The 14025-nt window shown below is 45.4% G+C and overlaps 1 protein-coding gene across 1 annotated transcript in view; it reads right to left on the reverse strand.

Annotated features, from left to right (window-relative positions):
* Nucleotides 1-14025, reverse strand: part of GPLD1 (glycosylphosphatidylinositol specific phospholipase D1) — a 65088-nt gene that overhangs the window by 40722 nt on the left and 10341 nt on the right. The window lies entirely within an intron of this gene.

The following is a 14025-nucleotide window of genomic DNA, read 5'->3' on the forward strand; positions in this document are numbered from 1 at the left end:
CGAACACCTGGATGTTCGGGTTCGAGAAGTTCGGCCGAACATCCCGGAAATGTTCGGGTTCGGGATCCGAACCCGATCCGAACTTCGTCCCGAACCCGAACCCCATTGAAGTCAATGGGGACCCGAACTTTTCGGCACTAAAAAGGCTGTAAAACAGCCCAGGAAAGAGCTAGAGGGCTGCAAAAGGCAGCAACATGTAGGTAAATCCCCTGCAAACAAATGTGGATAGGGAAATGAATTAAAATAAAAATTAAATAAATAAAAATTAACCAAAATCAATTGGAGAGAGGTTCCATAGCAGAGAATCTGGCTTCCCGTCACCCACCACTGGAACAGTCCATTCTCAGATATTTAGGCCCCGGCACCCAGGCAGAGGAGAGAGGTCCCGTAACAGAGAATCTGTCTTCATGTCAGCAGAGAATTAGTCTGCATGTCATAGCAGAGAATGAGGCTTCACGTCAGCCACCACTGCAACAGTCCATTGGCATATATTTAGGCCTAGCACACAGGCAGAGCAGAGAGGTCCCGTAACAGACAATCTGGCTTCATGTCAGCAGAGAATCAGTCTGCATGTCATAGCAGAGAATGAGGCTTCACGTCACCCACCACTGCAACAGTCCATTGGCATATATTTAGGCCTAGCACACAGGCAGAGCAGAGAGGTCCCGTAACAGACAATCTGGCTTCATGTCAGCAGAGAATCAGTCTGCATGTCATAGCAGAGAATGAGGCTTCACGTCACCCACCACTGCAACAGTCCATTGGCATATATTTAGGCCTAGCACACAGGCAGAGCAGAGAGGTCCCGTAACAGACAATCTGGCTTCATGACAGCAGAGAATTAGTCTGCATGTCATAGCAGAGAATGAGGCTTCACGTCAGCCACCACTGCAACAGTCCATTGGCATATATTTAGGCCCAGCACCCAGGCAGAGGAGAGAGGTCCCGTAACAGACAATCTGGCTTCATGTCAGCAGAGAATTAGTCTGCATGTCATAGCAGAGAATCAGGCTTCACGTCAGCCACCACTGCAACAGTCCATTGTCATAAATTTAGGCCCAGCACCCAGGCAGAGGAGAGAGGTCCCGTAACAGACAATCTGGCTTCATGTCAGCAGAGAATTAGTCTGCATGTCATAGCAGAGAATGAGGCTTCACGTCAGCCACCACTGCAACAGTCCATTGGCATATATTTAGGCCTAGCACACAGGCAGAGCAGAGAGGTCCCGTAACAGACAATCTGGCTTCATGACAGCAGAGAATCAGTCTGCATGTCATAGCAGAGAATCAGGCTTCACGTCAGCCACCACTGCAACAGTCCATTGTCATAAATTTAGGCCCAGAACCCAGGCAGAGGAGAAAGGTCCCGTAACAGACAATCTGGCTTCATGTCAGCAGAGAATCAGTCTTCATATCATAGCAGAGAATCAGGCTTCACGTCACCCACCACTGCAACAGTCAATTTTCATAAATTTAGGCCCAGAACCCAGGCAGAGGAGAAAGGTCCCGTAACAGACAATCTGGCTTCATGTCAGCAGAGAATCAGTCTTCATATCATAGCAGAGAATCAGGCTTCACGTCACCCACCACTGCAACAGTCAATTGTCATAAATTTAGGCCCAGCACCCAGGCAGAGGAGAGAGCTCCCGTAACAGAGGATCTGGCTTCATGTCAGCAGAGAATCAGTCTGCATGTCATAGCAGAGAATGAGGCTTCACGTCACCCACCACTGCAACAGTCCATTGGCATATATTTAGGCCTAGCACACAGGCAGAGGAGAGGTTCATTCAACTTTGGGTAGCCTCGCAATATAATGGTAAAATGAAAATAAAAATAGGATTGAATGAGGAAGTGCCCTGGAGTCCAATAATATATGGTTATGGGGAGGTAGTTAATGTCTAATCTGGACAAGGGACGGACAGGTCCTGTGGGATCCATGCCTGGTTCATTTTTATGAACGTCAGCTTGTCCACATTGGCTGTAGACAGGCGGCTGCGTTTGTCTGTAATGACGCCCCCTGCCGTGCTGAATACACGTTCAGACAAAACGCTGGCTGCCGGGCAGGCCAGCACCTCCAAGGCATAAAAGGCTAGCTCTGGCCACGTGGACAATTTAGAGACCCAGAAGTTGAATGGGGCCGAACCATCAGTCAGTACGTGGAGGGGTGTGCACACGTACTGTTCCACCATGTTAGTGAAATGTTGCCTCCTGCTAACACGTTGCGTATCAGGTGGTGGTGCAGTTAGCTGTGGCGTGTTGACAAAAGTTTTCCACATCTCTGCCATGCTAACCCTGCCCTCAGAGGAGCTGGCCGTGACACAGCTGCCTTGGCGACCTCTTGCTCCTCCTCTGCCTTGGCCTTGGGCTTCCACTTGTTCCCCTGTGACATTTGGGAATGCTCTCAGTAGCGTGTCTACCAACGTGCGCTTGTACTCGCGCATCTTCCTATCACGCTCCAGTGCAGGAAGTAAGGTGGGCACATTGTCTTTGTAGCGTGGATCCAGCAGGGTGGCAACCCAGTAGTCCGCACAGGTTAAAATGTGGGCAACTCTGCTGTCGTTGCGCAGGCACTGCAGCATGTAGTCGCTCATGTGTGCCAGGCTGCCCAGGGATAAGGACAAGCTGTCCTCTGTGGGAGGCGTATCGTCATCGTCCTGCCTTTCCCCCCAGCCACGCACCAGTGATGGACCCGAGCTGCGTTGGGTGCCACCCCGCTGTGACCATGCTTCATCCTCATCCTCCTCCACCTCCTCCTCATCCTCGTCCTCCTCGTCCTCCAGTAGTGGGCCCTGGCTGGCCACATTTGTACCTGGCCTCTGCTGTTGCCAAAAACCTCCCTCTGAGTCACTTCGAAGAGACTGGCCTGAAAGTGCTAAAAATGACCCCTCTTCCTCCTCCTCCTCCTCCTCCTGGGCCACCTCCTCTTCCATCATCGCCCTAAGTGTTTTCTCAAGGAGACATAGAAGTGGTATTGTAACGCTGATAACGGTGTCATCGCCACTGGCCATGTTGGTGGAGTACTCGAAACAGCGCAACAGGGCACACAGGTCTCGCATGGAGGCCCAGTCATTGGTGGTGAAGTGGTGCTGTTCTGTAGTGCGACTGACCCGTGCGTGCTGCAGCTGAAACTCCACTATGGCCTGCTGCTGCTCGCACAGTCTGTCCAGCATGTGCAAGGTGGAGTTCCACCTGGTGGGCACGTCGCATATGAGGCGGTGAGCGGGAAGGCCGAAGTTACGCTGTAGCGCAGACAGGCGAGCAGCAGCAGGATGTGAACGCCGGAAGCGCGAACAGACGGCCCGCACTTTATGCAGCAGCTCTGACATGTCGGGGTAGTTGTGAATGAACTTCTGCACCACCAAATTCAGCACATGCGCCAAGCAAGGGATGTGCGTCAAATTGGCTAGTCCCAGAGCTGCAACGAGATTTCGCCCATTATCACACACCACCAGGCCGGGCTTGAGGCTCACCGGCAGCAACCACTCGTCGGTCTGTTGTTCTATACCCCGCCACAACTCCTGTGCGGTGTGGGGCCTGTCCCCCAAACATATGAGTTTCAGAATGGCCTGCTGACGTTTACCCCGGGCTGTGCTGAAGTTGGTGGTGAAGGTGTGTGGCTGACTGGATGAGCAGGTGGAAGAAGAGGAGGAGGAAGCCGAGAAGGAGGAGGTGGCAACAGGAGGCAAAGAATGTTGCCCTGCGATCCTTGGCGGCGGAAGGACGTGCGCCAAACAGCTCTCCGCCTGGGGCCCAGCTGCCACTACATTTACCCAGTGTGCAGTTAGGGAGATATAGCGTCCCTGGCCGTGCTTACTGGTCCACGTATCTGTGGTTAGGTGGACCTTGCTACAGATGGCGTTGCGCAGTGCACACTTGATTTTATGGGATACTTGGTTGTGCAGGGAAGGCACGGCTCTCTTGGAGAAGTAGTGCCGGCTGGGAACAACATACTGTGGGACAGCAAGCGACATGAGCTGTTTGAAGCTGTCTGTGTCCACCAGCCTAAATGACAGCATTTCATAGGCCAGTAGTTTAGAAATGCTGGCATTCAGGGCCAGGGATCGAGGGTGGCTAGGTGGGAATTTACGCTTTCTATCAAATGTTTGTGAGATGGAGAGCTGAACGCTGGCGTGTGACATGGTTGAGACGCTTGGTGACGGAGGTGGTGGTGGTGGTGTTGGTGGTACATCCCCTGTTTGCTGGGCGGCAGGTGCCAACGTTCCTCCAGAGGCGGAGGAAGAGGCCGAGGCGGCAGCAGCAGAATAGGCCGAGGCGGCAGCAGCAGAAGAGGTAGCAGGGGGAGCCTGAGTGACTTCCTTGGTTTTAAGGTGTTTACTCCACTGCAGTTCATGCTTTGCATGCAGGTGCCTGGTCATGCAGGTTGTGCTCAGGTTCAGAACGTTAATGCCTCGCTTCAGGCTCTGATGGCACAGCGTGCAAACCACTCGGGTCTTGTCGTCAGCACATTGTTTGAAGAAGTGCCATGCCAGGGAACTCCTTGAAGCTGCCTTTGGGGTGCTCGGTCCCAGATGGCGGCGGTCAGTAGCAGGCGGAGTCTCTTGGCGGCGGGTGTTCTGCTTTTGCCCACTGCTCCCTCTTTTGCTACGCTGTTGGCTCGGTCTCACCACTGCCTCTTCCTCCGAACTGTGAAAGTCAGTGGCACGACCTTCATTCCATGTGGGGTCTAGGACCTCATCGTCCCCTGCATCGTCTTCCACCCAGTCTTGATCCCTGACCTCCTGTTCAGTCTGCACACTGCAGAAAGACGCAGCAGTTGGCACCTGTGTTTCGTCATCATCAGAGACATGCTGAGGTGGTATTCCCATGTCCTCATCATCAGGAAACATAAGTGGTTGTGCGTCAGTGCATTCTATGTCTTTCACCGCTGGGGAAGGGCTAGGTGGATGCCCTTGGGAAACCCTGCCAGCGGAGTCTTCAAACAGCATAAGAGACTGCTGCATAACTTGAGGCTGAGACAGTTTCCCTGGTATGCATGGGGGTGATGTGACAGACTGATGGGGTTGGTTTTCAGGCGCCATCTGTGCGCTTTCTGCAGAAGACTGGGTGGGAGATAATGTGAACGTGCTGGATCCACTGTCGGCCACCCAATTGACTAATGCCTGTACCTGCTCAGGCCTTACCATCCTTAGAACGGCATTGGGCCCCACCATATATCGCTGTAAATTCTGGCGGCTACTGGGACCTGAGGTAGTTGGTACACTAGGACGTGTGGATGTGGCAGAACGGCCACGTCCTCTCCCAGCACCAGAGGGTCCACTAACACCACCACGACCATGTCCACGTCCGCGTCCCTTACTAGATGTTTTTCTCATTGTTATGGTTCACCACAACAACAAATATATTATTTGGCCCAATGTATTGTATTCAAATTCAGCGGGATATAAATTTGAGGCCTAGTATTTAGGCGCTGGGTGACCGGTATGGATTTAGTGACAGAATTAGACTTGGAAATGCACAGAAGCGTGTGTGTGTGAAGTTATTCTGAATGACCCAATGTGCACCTTGAATATTATATACCCTTTTAGGGATAGATTTCAAATAGCTCTGATATAGCAGAAACCACTAAATTATGAAATTGCTAAATTGGGAATTGTACTTCAACCCAGAACAAAAAATGTGCTTTGACGGACACTAAATATCTTGCCCAGCAACAACAGTACAACGGTGGGTAACGAGAGATTTAGAGGGAATTAAATTTGAGGCCTAGTATTTAGGCGCTGGGTCACCGGTATGGATTTAGTGACAGAATTAGACTTGGAAATACACAGTAGCGGGTGTGTGTGAAGTTATTCTGAATGACCCTATGTGCACCTTCAATATTATATACCCTTTTAGGGATAGATTTCAAATAGCTCTGATATAGCAGAAACCACTAAATTATGAAATTGCTAAATTGGGAATTGTACTTCAACCCAGAACAAAAAATGTGCTTTGACGGACACTAAATATCTTGCCCAGCAACAACAGTACAGCGGTGGGTAACGAGAGATTTAGAGGGAATTAAATTTGAGGCCTAGTATTTAGGCGCTGGGTCACCGGTATGGATTTAGTGACAGAATTAGACTTGGAAATGCACAGAAGCGTGTGTGTGAAGTTATTCTGAATGACCCAATGTGCACCTTCAATATTATATACCCTTTTTGGGATAGATTTCAAATAGCTCTGATATAGCAGGAACCACTAAATTATGAAATTGCTAAATTGGGAATTGTACTTCAACCCAGAACAAAAAATGTGCTTTGACGGGCACTAAATAACTTTCCCAGCTACAACAGGACAACGGTAACGAGAGATTTAGAGGGATTTAAATTTGAGGCCTAGTATTTAGGCGCTGGGTGACAGGTATGGGTTTAGTGACAGAATTAGACTTGGAAATACACAGTAGCGGGTGTGTGTGAAGTTATTCTGAATGACCCTATGTGCACCTTCAATATTATATACCATTTTAGGGATAGATTTCAAATAGCTCTGATATAGCAGAAACCACTAAATTATGAAATTGCTAAATTGGGAATTGTACTTCAACCCAGAACAAAAAATGTGCTTTGACGGACACTAAATATCTTGCCCAGCAACAACAGTACAGCGGTGGGTAACGAGAGATTTAGAGGGAATTAAATTTGAGGCCTAGTATTTAGGCGCTGGGTCACCGGTATGGATTTAGTGACAGAATTAGACTTGGAAATACACAGTAGCGGGTGTGTGTGAAGTTATTCTGAATGACCCTATGTGCACCTTCAATATTATATACCCTTTTTGGGATAGATTTCAAATAGCTCTGATATAGCAGGAACCACTAAATTATGAAATTGCTAAATTGGGAATTGTACTTCAACCCAGAACAAAAAATGTGCTTTGACGGGCACTAAATAACTTTCCCAGCTACAACAGGACAACGGTAACGAGAGATTTAGAGGGATTTAAATTTGAGGCCTAGTATTTAGGCGCTGGGTGACAGGTATGGGTTTAGTGACAGAATTAGACTTGGAAATACACAGTAGCGGGTGTGTGTGAAGTTATTCTGAATGACCCTATGTGCACCTTCAATATTATATACCCTTTTTGGGATAGATTTCAAATAGCTCTGATATAGCAGAAACCACTAAATTATGAAATTGCTAAATTGGGAATTGTACTTCAACCCAGAACAAAAAATGTGCTTTGACGGACACTAAATATCTTGCCCAGCAACAACAGTACAACGGTGGGTAACGAGAGATTTAGAGGGAATTAAATTTGAGGCCTAGTATTTAGGCGCTGGGTCACCGGTATGGATTTAGTGACAGAATTAGACTTGGAAATACACAGTAGCGGGTGTGTGTGAAGTTATTCTGAATGACCCTATGTGCACCTTCAATATTATATACCCTTTTAGGGATAGATTTCAAATAGCTCTGATATAGCAGAAACCACTAAATTATGAAATTGCTAAATTGGGAATTGTACTTCAACCCAGAACAAAAAATGTGCTTTGACGGACACTAAATATCTTGCCCAGCAACAACAGTACAGCGGTGGGTAACGAGAGATTTAGAGGGAATTAAATTTGAGGCCTAGTATTTAGGCGCTGGGTCACCGGTATGGATTTAGTGACAGAATTAGACTTGGAAATGCACAGAAGCGTGTGTGTGAAGTTATTCTGAATGACCCAATGTGCACCTTCAATATTATATACCCTTTTTGGGATAGATTTCAAATAGCTCTGATATAGCAGGAACCACTAAATTATGAAATTGCTAAATTGGGAATTGTACTTCAACCCAGAACAAAAAATGTGCTTTGACGGGCACTAAATAACTTTCCCAGCTACAACAGGACAACGGTAACGAGAGATTTAGAGGGATTTAAATTTGAGGCCTAGTATTTAGGCGCTGGGTGACAGGTATGGGTTTAGTGACAGAATTAGACTTGGAAATACACAGTAGCGGGTGTGTGTGAAGTTATTCTGAATGACCCTATGTGCACCTTCAATATTATATACCCTTTTAGGGATAGATTTCAAATAGCTCTGATATAGCAGAAACCACTAAATTATGAAATTGCTAAATTGGGAATTGTACTTCAACCCAGAACAAAAATGTGCTTTGACGGACACTAAATATCTTGCCCAGCAACAACAGTACACCGGTGGGTAACGAGAGATTTAGAGGGAATTAAATTTGAGGCCTAGTATTTAGGCGCTGGGTCACCGGTATGGATTTAGTGACAGAATTAGACTTGGAAATACACAGTAGCGGGTGTGTGTGAAGTTATTCTGAATGACCCTATGTGCACCTTCAATATTATATACCCTTTTTGGGATAGATTTCAAATAGCTCTGATATAGCAGGAACCACTAAATTATGAAATTGCTAAATTGGGAATTGTACTTCAACCCAGAACAAAAAATGTGCTTTGACGGGCACTAAATAACTTTCCCAGCTACAACAGGACAACGGTAACGAGAGATTTAGAGGGATTTAAATTTGAGGCCTAGTATTTAGGCGCTGGGTGACAGGTATGGGTTTAGTGACAGAATTAGACTTGGAAATACACAGTAGCGGGTGTGTGTGAAGTTATTCTGAATGACCCTATGTGCACCTTCAATATTATATACCCTTTTTGGGATAGATTTCAAATAGCTCTGATATAGCAGAAACCACTAAATTATGAAATTGCTAAATTGGGAATTGTACTTCAACCCAGAACAAAAAATGTGCTTTGACGGACACTAAATATCTTGCCCAGCAACAACAGTACAACGGTGGGTAACGAGAGATTTAGAGGGAATTAAATTTGAGGCCTAGTATTTAGGCGCTGGGTCACCGGTATGGATTTAGTGACAGAATTAGACTTGGAAATACACAGTAGCGGGTGTGTGTGAAGTTATTCTGAATGACCCTATGTGCACCTTCAATATTATATACCCTTTTAGGGATAGATTTCAAATAGCTCTGATATAGCAGAAACCACTAAATTATGAAATTGCTAAATTGGGAATTGTACTTCAACCCAGAACAAAAAATGTGCTTTGACGGACACTAAATATCTTGCCCAGCAACAACAGTACAGCGGTGGGTAACGAGAGATTTAGAGGGAATTAAATTTGAGGCCTAGTATTTAGGCGCTGGGTCACCGGTATGGATTTAGTGACAGAATTAGACTTGGAAATGCACAGAAGCGTGTGTGTGAAGTTATTCTGAATGACCCAATGTGCACCTTCAATATTATATACCCTTTTTGGGATAGATTTCAAATAGCTCTGATATAGCAGGAACCACTAAATTATGAAATTGCTAAATTGGGAATTGTACTTCAACCCAGAACAAAAAATGTGCTTTGACGGGCACTAAATAACTTTCCCAGCTACAACAGGACAACGGTAACGAGAGATTTAGAGGGATTTAAATTTGAGGCCTAGTATTTAGGCGCTGGGTGACAGGTATGGGTTTAGTGACAGAATTAGACTTGGAAATACACAGTAGCGGGTGTGTGTGAAGTTATTCTGAATGACCCTATGTGCACCTTCAATATTATATACCCTTTTAGGGATAGATTTCAAATAGCTCTGATATAGCAGAAACCACTAAATTATGAAATTGCTAAATTGGGAATTGTACTTCAACCCAGAACAAAAAATGTGCTTTGACGGACACTAAATATCTTGCCCAGCAACAACAGTACACCGGTGGGTAACGAGAGATTTAGAGGGAATTAAATTTGAGGCCTAGTATTTAGGCGCTGGGTCACCGGTATGGATTTAGTGACAGAATTAGACTTGGAAATACACAGTAGCGGGTGTGTGTGAAGTTATTCTGAATGACCCTATGTGCACCTTCAATATTATATACCCTTTTTGGGATAGATTTCAAATAGCTCTGATATAGCAGGAACCACTAAATTATGAAATTGCTAAATTGGGAATTGTACTTCAACCCAGAACAAAAAATGTGCTTTGACGGGCACTAAATAACTTTCCCAGCTACAACAGGACAACGGTAACGAGAGATTTAGAGGGATTTAAATTTGAGGCCTAGTATTTAGGCGCTGGGTGACAGGTATGGGTTTAGTGACAGAATTAGACTTGGAAATACACAGTAGCGGGTGTGTGTGAAGTTATTCTGAATGACCCTATGTGCACCTTCAATATTATATACCCTTTTTGGGATAGATTTCAAATAGCTCTGATATAGCAGAAACCACTAAATTATGAAATTGCTAAATTGGGAATTGTACTTCAACCCAGAACAAAAAATGTGCTTTGACGGACACTAAATATCTTGCCCAGCAACAACAGTACAACGGTGGGTAACGAGAGATTTAGAGGGAATTAAATTTGAGGCCTAGTATTTAGGCGCTGGGTCACCGGTATGGATTTAGTGACAGAATTAGACTTGGAAATACACAGTAGCGGGTGTGTGTGAAGTTATTCTGAATGACCCTATGTGCACCTTCAATATTATATACCCTTTTAGGGATAGATTTCAAATAGCTCTGATATAGCAGAAACCACTAAATTATGAAATTGCTAAATTGGGAATTGTACTTCAACCCAGAACAAAAAATGTGCTTTGACGGACACTAAATATCTTGCCCAGCAACAACAGTACAGCGGTGGGTAACGAGAGATTTAGAGGGAATTAAATTTGAGGCCTAGTATTTAGGCGCTGGGTCACCGGTATGGATTTAGTGACAGAATTAGACTTGGAAATGCACAGAAGCGTGTGTGTGAAGTTATTCTGAATGACCCAATGTGCACCTTCAATATTATATACCCTTTTTGGGATAGATTTCAAATAGCTCTGATATAGCAGGAACCACTAAATTATGAAATTGCTAAATTGGGAATTGTACTTCAACCCAGAACAAAAAATGTGCTTTGACGGGCACTAAATAACTTTCCCAGCTACAACAGGACAACGGTAACGAGAGATTTAGAGGGATTTAAATTTGAGGCCTAGTATTTAGGCGCTGGGTGACAGGTATGGGTTTAGTGACAGAATTAGACTTGGAAATACACAGTAGCGGGTGTGTGTGAAGTTATTCTGAATGACCCTATGTGCACCTTCAATATTATATACCCTTTTAGGGATAGATTTCAAATAGCTCTGATATAGCAGAAACCACTAAATTATGAAATTGCTAAATTGGGAATTGTACTTCAACCCAGAACAAAAAATGTGCTTTGACGGACACTAAATATCTTGCCCAGCAACAACAGTACACCGGTGGGTAACGAGAGATTTAGAGGGAATTAAATTTGAGGCCTAGTATTTAGGCGCTGGGTCACCGGTATGGATTTAGTGACAGAATTAGACTTGGAAATACACAGTAGCGGGTGTGTGTGAAGTTATTCTGAATGACCCTATGTGCACCTTCAATATTATATACCCTTTTTGGGATAGATTTCAAATAGCTCTGATATAGCAGGAACCACTAAATTATGAAATTGCTAAATTGGGAATTGTACTTCAACCCAGAACAAAAAATGTGCTTTGACGGACACTAAATATCTTGCCCAGCAACAACAGTACAGCGGTGGGTAACGAGAGATTTAGAGGGAATTAAATTTGAGGCCTAGTATTTAGGCGCTGGGTCACCGGTATGGATTTAGTGACAGAATTAGACTTGGAAATACACAGTAGCGGGTGTGTGTGAAGTTACTCTGAATGACCCTATGTGCACCTTCAATATTATATACCCTTTTTGGGATAGATTTCAAAGAGCTCTGATATAGCAGGAACCACTAAATTATGAAATTGCTAAATTGGGAATTGTATTTCAACCCAGAACAAGAAATGTGCTTGAACGGACACTAAATAACTCGCCCAGCTACAGCACTAGGGACAGATTTAGCTGGATATAAATTTGAGGCCTAGTATTTAGGCGCTGGGTGACCGGTATGGATTTAGTGACAGAATTAGACTGGGATATGGCCAAAAAATGAACAGACTATTGCTGGTTAAATGCACTTGGTGTGACAGCTTCACCCTGATGTAGGCTTTAGCCAAAAAACAACCACACCATTGAGGGTTAAATGCACTTGGTGACAGGCGCAGCTTGCCCCTGATTTTGTATATGGCCAAAAAATGAACAGACTATTGCTGGTTAAATGCACTTGGTGTGACAGCTTCACCCTGATGTAGGCTTTAGCCAAAAAACAACCACACCATTGAGGGTTAAATGCACTTGGTGACAGGCGCAGCTTGCCCCTGATTTTGTATATGGCCAAAAAATGAACAGACTATTGCTGGTTAAATGCACTTGGTGTGACAGCTTCACCCTGATGTAGGCTTTAGCCAAAAACAACCACACCATTGAGGGTTAAATGCACTTGGTGACAGGCGCAGCTTGCCCCTGATTTTGTATATGGCCAAAAAATGAACAGACTATTGCTGGTTAAATGCACTTGGTGTCACAGCTTCACCCTGATGTAGGCTTTAGCCAAAAAACAACCACACCATTGAGGGTTAAATGCACTTGGTCGCAGCTTGTGCTGGCGCACCACAAGACACAAAATGGCCGCCGATCACCCCAGAAAAATGAGACTGACAAACGGTCTGTGCAGCCTAAAAACAGTGAGCAATTGAGGATCAGCAGCTCAATGATCCACAGCTGCAGATCGATCAGTTAATCAAGTCCTTTGGAGGAGTTAATCTGCCTAATCTCGCCCTACTGTCGCAGCCGCAACCTCTCCCTACGCTAATCAGAGCAGAGTGACGGGCGGCGCTATGTGACTCCAGCTTAAATAGAGGCTGGGTCACATGGTGCTCTGGCCAATCACAGCCATGCCAATAGTAGGCATGGCTGTGATGGCCTCTTGGGGCAAGTAGTATGACGCTTGTTGATTGGCTGCTTTGCAGCCTTTCAAAAAGCGCCAAGAAAGCGTCACAAAAGCGCGAAGAAAGCGACGAACACCGAACCCGAACCCGGACTTTTACGAAAATGTCCGGGTTCGGGTCCGTGTCACGGACACCCCAAAATTCGGTACGAACCCGAACTATACAGTTCGGGTTCGCTCATCCCTAGTGTGGACCCATTCATTCTCTATGGGGCAGGAATGGATGCGGACAGCACATAGTGTGCTGTCACCATCCGCATTTCCGGGGCCCGCCCCCAATCTTCCGGTCCGCAGCTCCGGAAACAAAATTGAACATGTCCTATTCTTGTCCGTAATTTCGAACAAGAATAGGTAGTTCTATGGGGGTGCCGGCCGGGTGTATTGCTGATCCGCAATTTGCAGATCCGCAATACATTACGGACGCGTGATTGGACCCTAATGTGTATTTAGAAAATGTTTCAGATCTTTGAGTAAAGCTCATACATAATGGGAGCAAAACCGAAAGTGTTGCGCTTATATTTTTGTTCAGTGTATTTATTCTATGTATTCTATTTAGGCAGTGGAGCTGTGTGAGGGCTTGTTTTTTGGGTGATGAGCTGTAGTTTTTATGGGTACCATTTTGGGGTACATATAGCTTTATCACTTTTTCTCATTTTTATGGGGTTCACCATGTGGGATAAATAACATGATAACTTTATTCCAATGTTGAAGGGCATCTGTCAGCAGATTGGTTACTATCAAACTGGCTGACCTGTTACATGTGCGCTTGGCAGCTGACGGGATCTGTGTTCCATGTTCATATGTGTCCGAATTGCTAAGAAAAACGATGTTTTAATATATGCGGAAAAGCTTCTAGGAGCAATGGGGGCGTTGTCGTTACTCCTAGAGGCTTTGCTCCCTCTGCCACTGCTGTGTCCTCTCCATTTTGATTGACAGGGCCAGGCATTATGATGTTTTCACAGTTTGGCTTGTCCATTATTTTAGTCCGGACTGTGTATTGTAGCGCAGCTTTGAGTGTTGAAAGCGGGGTAATGGGGGGTAGTAGGAAAATAAAAAATAGTGATTTGGACTCTGCAGTACTACTCACATATTACTGTAGATATTAGTCCAAAATCATGGTGACAGATTCCCTTTAACAGATGGTTGTTTTTTCAGGATACTTCTAGATGGAATAGTTTAGTTTGC

The sequence above is a fragment of the Bufo gargarizans genome, chromosome 5 (assembly GCF_014858855.1).
Source record: "Bufo gargarizans isolate SCDJY-AF-19 chromosome 5, ASM1485885v1, whole genome shotgun sequence".
In the NCBI taxonomy this organism is placed as follows: Eukaryota; Metazoa; Chordata; class Amphibia; order Anura; family Bufonidae; genus Bufo; species Bufo gargarizans.